We start from the raw sequence: 11,387 nt of genomic DNA on the forward strand, positions 1-11,387 counted from the left end.
TGGCCTCAGGGCCATGACATCAAATCAGGCAAGTGGGTGTCCAGCTTTGAGGCCGGTCTTTTGAACTGGAGAAGAAAGAAGACCAGAGCGCCCAGTTTCACGAGGAACCTGCCGGGACAGGAGCTGCCACCTCCCCGGGCTCCGGGCCAGCGGCTGCGCCCCCACCCGCCAAGGGCACTCGAGCGCGCCGGCAAAGGAGTCAGGGCCAAGTCTGCCGAAAGCCAACTGAACAGACCCACAAAAGTCCTACTACAGAGACCTAGCCTGAAAAATGCAAACTCCTTTTGGAGTGAGAAACAAAATAAAAAGTCTTCGTACAAAGGTCACGTCGAATAATACATTGTAATCAAGCAGCCATGTGATAGGACATTCTGAAATCTTGGGTGAGCAGAAAAATGGAACTAATTTGCTCCCTAGTAACAGAAATCAGTGACTAATGTTCAGCTGGAAATGTGCAAATAGATTTACGGACATTAATAACCAAAAATTATGTCTGCGTTTATAGAATGGAAATTAAGTGACTTGCCCTGAGGACGAAGCAAGCGCGGCAGGGGAGGGGTCAGAGCCCAGATTATGCCAATGCTCTGACTGCAGGCGGACCACCCCCAGACTCCCGGGCGCAGTAGCAGGCCACAGACCGATCGGCAAGCCCTAGGCCGGGCTCTCTACACGTGACTGCAACCCAGCCACACGACAACCCTGTCTGGGAAGTGTCACTGTCCCCATTATAGAGACAAGAAGTCACACTGGGAAAGGGTCAGTCACTTGTTCAAAGCCTCAGTGCCACGAGCCCCAATCTGACCCCATCCCTCTGCTCCAAAGTCTGTGTTCTGAGCCTGGGACTGGGAACCTAGTACCAAAAAGCAAACTCCTGTTGGTCAGGTTTGTTGCTGGTATTCAGACAAAGGGGAGAGCCTTCCGCAAGCAGCAACCTCCACTGTCCCGGCGCGGCTCCCACTCCAGTCTATTGCTTCCATCCTCCACCGTCCACGCTTCACGTACAAGTGCTAGACGCCCTGTGAGTCCCAGGTGTCACGCAGGTGTCCCTCCCTCCCCGGAGAGGACCATGCAGCATCGGGAGCACGGCTGATCGCTGAACACCCATTCCAGTGTGAGCCCACCTGCTGGATCAAATTTAGTGATGCCAGAACCCCAGTCTGGGGTCTAGACAAGTTTTCCTATCAATTCTTCATTCTTCACCCAGGAAACACTGACATCAAAATACCTGTCCAAAAAAACACTTCAGGCTTTTAGCACGTAATCAGGGATTTTTGTTTTTCCTGTGAACTTTTCCTCATCTCCTGATAGAGTTTATATTTGTTTCCAGGTGAAAGAAGACTTTTTTTCACCCTTTTGGTTATCTCATACAATATACACTCCTGGGCTATATGAATCAGGAAGTCTTGATTTGTATTGGAAAGATATTTTAAAATGGACATCCTTTAAAAATATTTATTTGGTTCCTATTTCATGGGGGAATCAATAGGAAAGTTGTCTGCCTGAAACGCAGTGTTAAAATTTTTCTATTTCATAAGCGTAATCAGCCCTTTTGAAGTATTTGTGTAGTTGAAAGAAAGGCATAATGCCCACATTTCTGGCTCTGAGCCGGGTACTGTTCAAGTTCAAAGAGGCTATGAACCACATCAAAACTCCCCAAGTACAACACCTGGATGGGGCGGACCTTAACAAATGACATTTGGGGAACAGCAGCCAGACCAAGAGAAGAAAAGGAAGCTGGCTTGGTAATCCCCAAACCAGGGATCTCCCAGCCTGCATCCGGCAGAAGCCCCGCCACTGTGCACCTGTGTCGGCTCGAGGATTAGTAAAATTCAGTGAAACCCCTATTAGCTCAGATGTGGCTGGTCCAGAACCCCATCCAGCTAAAACACCATCCAGCACTCTGCTTTGGGGAAAAAATACAGGTGACAAAATAATGAGAAGCCAACCCTCCAAAATCAATTTTCGGTATGTCTACGGTTAGTATTTGAAATACAAGAGTGCTAAATGTACCCACGAGCCACATCTTACTTTAGGTAGATCCGGTACCCAGAACAGAGAGAGATGTGGCTGAAGGGATGACCTGGGAACGGGAGGCAGCCCCAGCTGTGGATTGAGTCCTTGCAGAGTCATCAGTACTGCCCGCAGCAGCCGCGGAGAGGGCGAGACTGGTCAGTGCACGGGAGCTAGGAGGGGCTCGGAGATGGCCCGGGGCCATCCTTCCCTCTGTGAAGGTAAGCGATGCGAAGCTGTGACGGTTTCGGGGGCAGCCCACAGCTCCATGGCTTGTATGCTCTCGTCCAGAAGACGTACTTTTGACCCTGGGTCTACACACCTGGTTCTAGCCCACTTGCTTCTTGGCTCTGGTTTAGTTCACTTTTGTGTTGTCTCACCTGCAGACTGGTTTAATTCAGTCCATGACCACAGGTTAATGTGCAGACACAATTGCATTTCTGCCTCGTAAACCCCTCTAACATCGAAGAGTAGAGGGTGCGTGTTAGAGAATGGGCTTGTTCCTAGAGCACAGGTAAGTGGTGGCATCATGAGATTAAAATACTTAATCACACAAAACTTTCATAATCATTCAGATTATCACCCAAAAAATTAAAGTAGCTAGCACGTTACACCGTACTGATTTGACCTAGTGCTTTGGATGGCAAGCAAAACGTATCTGTTCATATGAGTTCCGACTTTGTTAACTGATGGCATTCAAATTTCCCTGGTTCCGAATGCACGCAGGGCACGACGTCAGGTGTTTTAGGTTGTAGGCTGTAGCCTGACACAGTTTACTGAGTGCCAGTCATCTGCCTTATACTTTGTACGTATCACCTGTCACTCTCCAAATAGCCACGTGAAGTAGAGATCACCACTCCCATTCTACGGAGGAGAACACTGAGGCATCGAATTCGAATAGCTTAGCCAAGGTCATACCAGAGCCAGGATTTATGTCAATCCATACCTCAACTCCAAGTCCAAACTCTCAAAAACACATCTTCTACCGTAAAAGCATTGACCACCTGGTAGAAGAGAGAAACTTCAAAAAAGTCAAGTGGACACAAAAAAGAGTCTGATAAGTGCTCTAGGACAGGTGCAGATAACCTTCTATGGAACTCGAGGGAAGAGCGATGTTCTTCGGAGAGGGGTCAGGAAGGCTATGAGGAGCCTGAGGCGTCCGAAGTGGGCCATGAAGTGTGAATAGGAGTTCGTAAGATGGAGAAAAAGGGGAAGGAGATTCAGATCAGGAGCCCGAGCAGCTCTGCCTCCGAGGATCTGGAAAGCACACAGGCGCCTTCAGGGAGTGGTGAGCCATCCGTTCCCGAGGACAGAGCCCGCCAAAACAACTGGAGATGCTCTTGAAACACAGTTCTTTTCTTAGTGATAATCGAATATTAAGAAGGCCGGTCGTTATCCCAATGGATACATCTGTTCCTATTTTGATCGCAGAAGCTCTGAAAGTGAAGCTCTGGGAAAGGAATGGGGGGCAGCTTCCATGGCACTCCCTCACGGCTCCCAGACCTGCCTCCCAGAGGGCACTGGGAGTCTCTGGTCCAGCTCAGTCATCTCAGCACATGGGCTCAGCATCACCAGAAGAACTGGTAATGGAAGCCCTAGACCGACCTCTCTCATCTCTCCACGATCCAGTCCAATCGACACCAACAGAAATGTGTGGCTGCCTACCAACCACGAGGGACACCCACTAAGAAGACTACTTCAGAAGATGAGCTCCTAGAATGTTCCACTCGGTCATTTGTTTATCTGCCCCGTGACAATTATGACGAGCCTACTGTCAGGTGCTTGGCTGGATGCTGAGGATACAGTATTGTCCTCCAGGAAATGACAGTCCAGCCTATCTTTCCACAGCAATGGGGAGGCTGGTGTGATCCGATAGATAAGGTGGGAAAACAGTGGGAAAATGGTGGGCTAATGGGGGAGGGGGAACTGCGTATTCCAGGAGAAACATCAAGGGGGCAGCTGGGTGTGAGAATTACTGAGGAGTGGTTTGGGCTAGGAAACTCACCTCTGACCTGCAAGAAGGGAGTTTTGAGCAAACGTCAAGGGGGCAGCTGGGTGTGAGAATTACTGAGGAGTGGTTTGGGCTGGGAAACTCACCTCTGACCTGCAAGGAGGGAGTTTTGAGCAAGTTTATGGTATCTTGGCCCAGGACGACGGCAGCGGAGACAGAGCCAAGTGGACCAATGGAGGGGTAGTGTGAAGGAGGCATATGTTTTGACCAATTGAAACTCTTTCCAGCTTCATTACTAAGCACCTGGCAACTGCTGTGGATTCGTCAGGCCTCCACCTTCCATGTGCCCCACCTTCCATATGGCCCTCCAACGCACCCCCACCCCACCCGCACAGCTGCGGCAGCCCCTCTCAAGGATGGATGATTTGCACGCACGCGTGAGAAGTGGCCTCTGTGCACAACATCTGGGCCTCCAAGGGGTCTCAGAAGTGTCACGGTGACGGTCATGCCTCACCCACTTCTCGCAACTGATTTGGCACAGGGGGTCGATGTGATAGGTTTTGCTATGTTTTCAAATCTAAAACCATCGACTGATACAACGACCTGGCCCTCTCTAGGGACCAATCCGGCTCCTGGCTCATGTCAACCCATGGAGAATCTAGGTTTTTCTTCCTTGTGGTGGGTACTGATCCACAGGCATCACTAATACCAGTGAACAAAGAGCTCTGTCCCTGAGCTCACAGTCAGAGGCAGAGCCATGTCTGGGAAGGGCCGGGTGCCACTACGGGCCCTCTCACTGACAGCATAGTCCCATCTCTTGGGCCTGTTCCTATGTCACCAGCTGGCCTTTTCCTCCCTGAAGGCCTAGAGCCTGGGCTCAGAAAGCGCAGACCTCAACGCTATTTGCACACAAAGCTCTGCCCCATATCAGTTAGGCTGGGTGACCTCCGCAGTCAGGAGCCAGCCTTGGCCACGCGAATGCACCCCAGCATGTCATGCCCCCTCTGGCTCAGTGCACTGTTTTGGGAGACGCCCCCTCCACCTCTCCCTCCACTCAGTTTAAATGGGATGGAGTCTTTATTTCATGGAGACGGAATTTTACCAATCCTGGGGACGCAACGACCTCCAGGCACTCTGGGTCAAGGGGCACCTGGGGTCAAGAGCTGACCAAACATGGACCCACTGAGTTCTCAAACTCGCCACCACCCTTGGCTGGTCACCATTCAACTCAAGGGGCTTGCACACCAGAACACAAGCACAGAGCCTTCTCCTTTCCTTGAGTTTCCCCACGTTGAAACTCAGATGGAGTGGTCCCGATTGAAGACAAATCAATAGAATTCTGCAAGTAGAACGTGAACCTTTCTAGAAAGGTTTGCCACGCCGGGGAGGAATTTAGGTCAGGTCCAGCACGGTCTGGCAGGGCTTGGCTCTGTCTCTGTACCGGATGGGTTTTCCAGCCTTCCCCATTTGGTCCCCGGGAGTCGGCAGGCGTGGCACCGCGCTGACCTCTGGTCCAGGAGCTCTGACAGGTCACCCACGCCACTGACACTGCAGATCTTAGCGGTCCTGTCTGGGCCAGCCCGGTCTGCCGGCCGCCGGGGGGCTCCCCGCAGCATGTCTGAGACCCCTCCCGGACTCGACGCTCCCCTCCCTGCCAAGGCGAGGGCGCGGGACCCTCGGGGCAGCCACGGAATGGCGGCCCCCGCCCCTCCCAGAGTTGTCGCAACTCCGAGTCACTTTCTCAAAAAGCTCCTGTCTCTACCCCTGTATCCTGTCGCCCCAAGCACATCCCGTGGGACCCCCTCTCGCTCTCGCCCGCTTTCACCTACGTCCCTGTCGCCAACCCCTAGCCCCGTCGCCACCCGCAGACACGCGCTCTGTGTGTCCGTTTCCCGAGGGGGAGCGCGAGAGCCGCCGAGGCGGTGGCCAAGTCGGGCGGGGGTTCCGGGGCGCCGAGGCCAGGGTCGCGCGCTCCCCAGCCTCTGGCACCCGGCGCGCCTCGGGGCCGCCAAGGACCGGGCTCCGGGAGCCGGCACCCCGGCGCGGCCCCTCCCTCCCGCCGCGGCGGCAGAGGCGCCGGCCCCGGCCTGTTCTGGCCGCCCGGGGCGCACCGCCACCCGAGGGGCGCACGGCCCCCGCCCGCACCCCGCGCGCGCTCACCTCGGAGGGGCCGGTCCGGTCGCGCCGATCGCGCCGCCGCGGCGGCTCCGCATCTCCCGGGCGCCCGCCCGCCGCCCTCCGGGGCGCCCCTCGGTCCCCGCCGGCGCGAAGGAAGGTGGTGGGGACGCGCGGAGGCCGCGGGGTCCGGGCGCCGCTGGCGCCGCCTCCTGCCGCCCGCAGCCGAGCAGGAAATTTGTCCGGCCGGGTCCCGCCGCCGCCTCCGCTCCGGCTCGGGCTCCGGCTCCAGCTCCGGCTCCGCGGCGGGGGCGGGGGCCAGCGCAGCGAGGAGCGGGGGCGACGCCTGGTGTCCGGCGCGGGGAGCGCATCCCGGGCGCCGGCCCCACCTGGAAGCACCCCACCGCCCTGGACGTTTTCCCAGGCTGGTGCCCCTTCCGGGACACCCTGGCCGGGCCCCCACTGCCGGGACCCAGGCGCGAACCGAGGGTGGCAGGTGTGACAGGCACTCTTACATGCGGGAAAGGCCCTGCTTGCCCCCGCCTTGGCCCTGGGCACCAGGAAGTGGCCTGGCTGCGGACAAGCTTTGGCTCCTGTACAGGCGAGCACAGGGCACCCTGTACCACTTCTGGCTCCAGAAGTAGAGAGAGCCGCGAAATCTCCCGAGCCGGTGTCCTCCTCTGTAAAGACGGGATGGGGTGACCCCGAGGATGCTGAAGGGTTTAATTGTCCTGAAAGCGGTGTTCAGAAAGGGTAAAGCACACCTACACACCGGAGGAAGAGCAACTCCTAGGAAGGGTCTGGACCTGCTGCTCTCCAGACTGCTTTCCAGGTGACCTCCTGGAAGCTCTGTAGGGAGGTGTCAGAGTAAAGAAAGTTCCATCAGAAGGGCAGAGAGGACACATGTTGCATCCCTTTGGTTCTGAACCTGTGTGCTGTGCCCTCTGGGCTGGTCCCAGACCTGGCCTTCCTGAAGGACTCGCACCCCTGCTGTCGGGACCTCACTCATCCGGGTTTGTGAATGCACATGAGAAGGTGGCAGTGAGGTCATGGTAGCCCACCTGGTAGCCAGCGGGCGACTCCTCGGGCAGTACGGGCTGTCTCAGGCAGACCCCACAACCTGGGGAGTGATGGGCATCTGCTGGCTGAGACTGTCCACAGTTGACCTGCCCAGGGTACAAGTTCTCTTCCACAGGGGTAAAGAGCCGTGAAACCAGTGGAGATCTTGAACTCATCTTTCCCTCCCTGCCCTGCGCATGCTGTCTCTAGGGATCTGGTCCCACTCGGGGCTTTATACACCCTCCATACACAGTGGACTCGAATAAAGCACAGCTCCTCTCCACAAGCTCTGCCCCTTCTCCCACCATCTCAGACCAGCCTTGCTCTTACCCAGCTTCTCCCCGAGCATCCCTGTCTCTCCCTCTTCCCCCACCTCTGATTCACCTCCAAGTCCACCTCCTGCCCAGCTCCGAAATGCCTCTTAACGGTGTCCCCTTCTCTCTTCTGCACTGCCTTCATCTCTCCAGTGACGGCAATGGTCTCCAGCTCAGACTCACTCCCAGACACTCTGTTCTTTACCTGCCACCTAGGGGGACCCTTACAAATGGAACCAGTTCACGCCAGTCCCCTGCTTAAGAGTCTCCATTGGAATAAAACCCAAACTCCTGGGAGGCTCTGCCTGCCTGACATCCCGCTGCTCTGAGCCCTCACCCCTGTGCGCTGTGCTCCGTCCCTCAGTGTGACTTCTGAACTGGAGCCCAGCGCTTCCCCACCTGGACTCTCCCCCTTTGCACCTGCCTTGCACCTTCTTACTGACTGCCCCTGGAAGATGGCTTCGCCCTGCTGTCCCCTGCCGCTCTCTCGGAGATGTCTTCGTTTTGTTCTGGGCATTCTGCCTCAACACCCCCGTGAGGGCTTTTTGCTCCAAGACGGTCCCCGCACGCCATGCTGCACTGCATCACTTCTCTGTCTCCCGCTCCTAACACCACCCGTATAGCCAGGAGATGTCCACAAAAGCATGTGGGCGGACAGATCAGAGGAGAAGGGGCGCCAGGCAGCCTGGTCTTGAGAGCTCAGCAGAGCAGGCAGCTCCCCACTCCCACCCCCACCCCCACCCCCACCAGGTGCCTGCAGGGAGCAGCCCAGGTTCAGTGAAGCCAGGTAGGCCGGTGACATCACGCAGCTCTCAATTTGCTGCTGCGGTGGCCTGCAGAGCCAGGCTTATGTCTATGAAGGCCATCCTTTCTGGTGAGCACAGTTTTGCTTGTTAACGCTGCAGGGCTGTGGCGACAGGCTGCAAAGCAAGAAGAGAGAAACAAGTTGCCTTTGTCAGACATCTGCTGTTGGAAAGTCAACAGCCCTGGTAACATGATGAGGGGCAGATGGCTCCTCTCTCCTGGTAACATCCTCTCTGTTGGATTCTTCCAGGAATTAAGCAATAGCCCTTAACTTCTTCTAAAGTCGAAAGACATTCATCACTGTCACACAAAAGCATGTTGTCAGAGGTGGTGATGCCAGGGTTGTGCCGATTCCCATACAGAAGTCCCCCGAGCCTTCTTAACCCTCTCCATTCTGCTTCTCTTCCTTCCGCTTCTCTCCAGCTCAAGGCCCCTGTTGACAACTTCTCATCCTAGGCTTCAAGGACCTACCAGCACCGAGCCACCCTCATCTTTTAGAACCCCAGGACACGGCCCTTGCTAATGGAGCCCCCTTCTGCTGTCCTGTTTGATCCCCCGTGGAGAGGGCTCCTGCTAGCTCTCCCTGCTCCTCCTCTTCCCCACACCCTGCAGCTCCCTTCTTTGAACAGGCAGGAGGCTGGGGCAGCTTTCCTGCGACTGTTACTATGCACCATAGCAATGTATCTCGTCTTCTATTTCATTTGAGGACTGAGGCTTTGGACTCAAGATCAGGGTAACCCAGATTATGCTCATTGCACGTTGAGGGCCCGGTAGATGTCAGTTAAAATTAAAACTATGCAGGCCAGAAACACTCTCTAGGAGGATGAACAAGAAAGGCAGAATTGGTGTGTAGAGACCACATGGGGAGTTGGCTTGTAAATGTCTTACAGAGACATTAACATAAAATTACATGACTTTAGGTGATAAAAGCAGAAGGTCTTCATGATTGATTGGCTACAGGGCAGGGCAAGCAAGAAACACTGACTTTAGGACCTATGCCCATAATAAGGAAACGCAGGATGGCTATTCTGATCCCTAGAATGTGCCAGAATGAATAACTCCAATCAATACAAAACTTTCTATTTTTACATTAACCCAATATCCTTCCCCGTCCCCGTTTTCCAAGCTATGCCCAAGTAATAACAGTTATTAAGCAGTGAAATCAAGAGAACGGGACTTTTGCAAGAAGATTTCTCTGCTATCCCAGAAAAACAGGTAGTTGACCCCTCCTTCAGGTGCTCAGAGCATTTTAACTTTTTTCCTTTGTATTACTTTTCATGATGAATGAAATACGTATATTAAGCACATCCTGTGTGTACAGTTTTATGAATAAACACAAACACATAAAAAGTGAAATGCATATCCCACTCAGGCAATGAACATTTCCATCACCCCAGAATGTACCCCCATATCCCTTCCCAGAAAATCCCCCACCCCCACCAAACCAGCCCCCGCTCTGATGCTTATGACCTCAGGTAGTTTCAACTGATCTAGATTTTCATATAAATGGAATAATACAGTAGGAACTTCTTTACTTTTAGTTTCTTTCACACAGCTAAATTTGGGGGGGGTCATGCTTTATTACCTGTATCAGTAGTTTAGGTAATGTATCTGGTGTGTCTAGTTATTTTTAAGATATTCTCCTCGTTGTTTTTTAGAAATGTGATTTAAGGGCACCTGGGTGGCACAGTCTTTTAAACGTCCAACTCTTTGTTTCGGCTTAGGATGTGATCTCATGGTCATGATTTCAGGATCCAGCCCCACATTGGGCTCCGCGCTCAGTGGGGAGTCTGCTTGAAGATTCCCTCTCTCCCTCTGCTGCTCCCTGAGAAATAAATAAATAAATCTTGGTGAAAAAGAAATGTGATTAAAATGTGTCTTCGTGTGGTTTTCCTTGTATCTATCATACTTGGGATGGTGCTTCTTTGTTCGTAAGTCTATAGGTTTTCTCAAATTTGGAAATTTTTCAGCCATTACTTTTTCAAAATGTTTTCCACCTTCTCCCATTTCTAAGACTCCAGGAATACGTCCATGATATCTCCTGATACTGTCCCCAGGCCACTGAGGCTTTTAAAGTGTTTAAGTCCTTCCTCCTCTCTGTGTTTCAGTTGGGATAGTTTCTACTGCTATATCTTTAAGTTTACTGATCTTTTCCTTTGCACTGCTTTATCCTCTGTTCAGTCCATTCAGTGAATTTCTCATTTCATATATTGTATGTTTTGATCATAGAATTTTTATTTGGTTAGTTTTAGAGTAATTTTTATTTCTCTGCCAAGATTTCCCACATGCATTCATCTTTTCCTTTAAATCCTCAAATGTAATTTTTTTTTAAAGATTTTATTTATTTATTTTGACAGAGAGAGAGCAAGAGCACAAGTGGGGGGGGCGGGCAGCAGGCAGAGGAAGAGAGAGAAGCAGGCTCCCCACCAAGCAGGGAGCCTCATGCGGGGCTGGATCCCAGGACCCTGGGATCATGACCTGAGCCAAAGGCAGACGCTTAACCAACTGAGCCACCCAGGCACCCCAAAAATGTACTTCTAATAGCACACTAAGCTCTTTGCTAATTTTCACATCTGTGTCATCTTTGCATCTACTGTTGTTTTTGTCCTGATTATTTTCCTGTTCCTTTACATGTCCAATTTTTTAATTGTCTGCTGGATGCAGCATTCTTGAGAGTCTAGACTGGTTTTGGCTTCTGTTAGGACACACTGATAAAAACCTTTTCTCCGGAGCTAGAGTAGCCCCAGTCTTAAGGCACGACCTTTTTGAGGTCTGAGCTGAATGTCTGAGGCATTGAACAAGGTCTTCCCACTCTAGCTGATTAGAACCCCCGGAATCCCCTCCAGTCGCACAGCCCCCCCGTAGACGCTTGAAGATGCGCTGTTTCATCCTGGTAATGCCCAGCTTGCTGCAGATGGAAGGCTTTGGGCTCCTGTGAGAACGCTAGAGCTTCTGTATTGTACAGCTTTGTTCTGCTTTGGTACCTGCCTCGCACATTCTGGTCTTCCTGGCCGCAAACTTGGATTTCTGTCCTCTGCTCAGAAACAAAGCTGCTCCCTGTGTGAGTTTACTTCTCCGTGCCCCATTTAGAGAGCGTCCCTGGCAACATGCAGGGGATAATGTGCCCATCTGCA

This window comes from Ursus maritimus, unplaced genomic scaffold (assembly GCF_017311325.1).
Source record: "Ursus maritimus isolate PB19 unplaced genomic scaffold, ASM1731132v1 scaffold_7, whole genome shotgun sequence".
Lineage (NCBI taxonomy): Eukaryota > Metazoa > Chordata > Mammalia > Carnivora > Ursidae > Ursus > Ursus maritimus.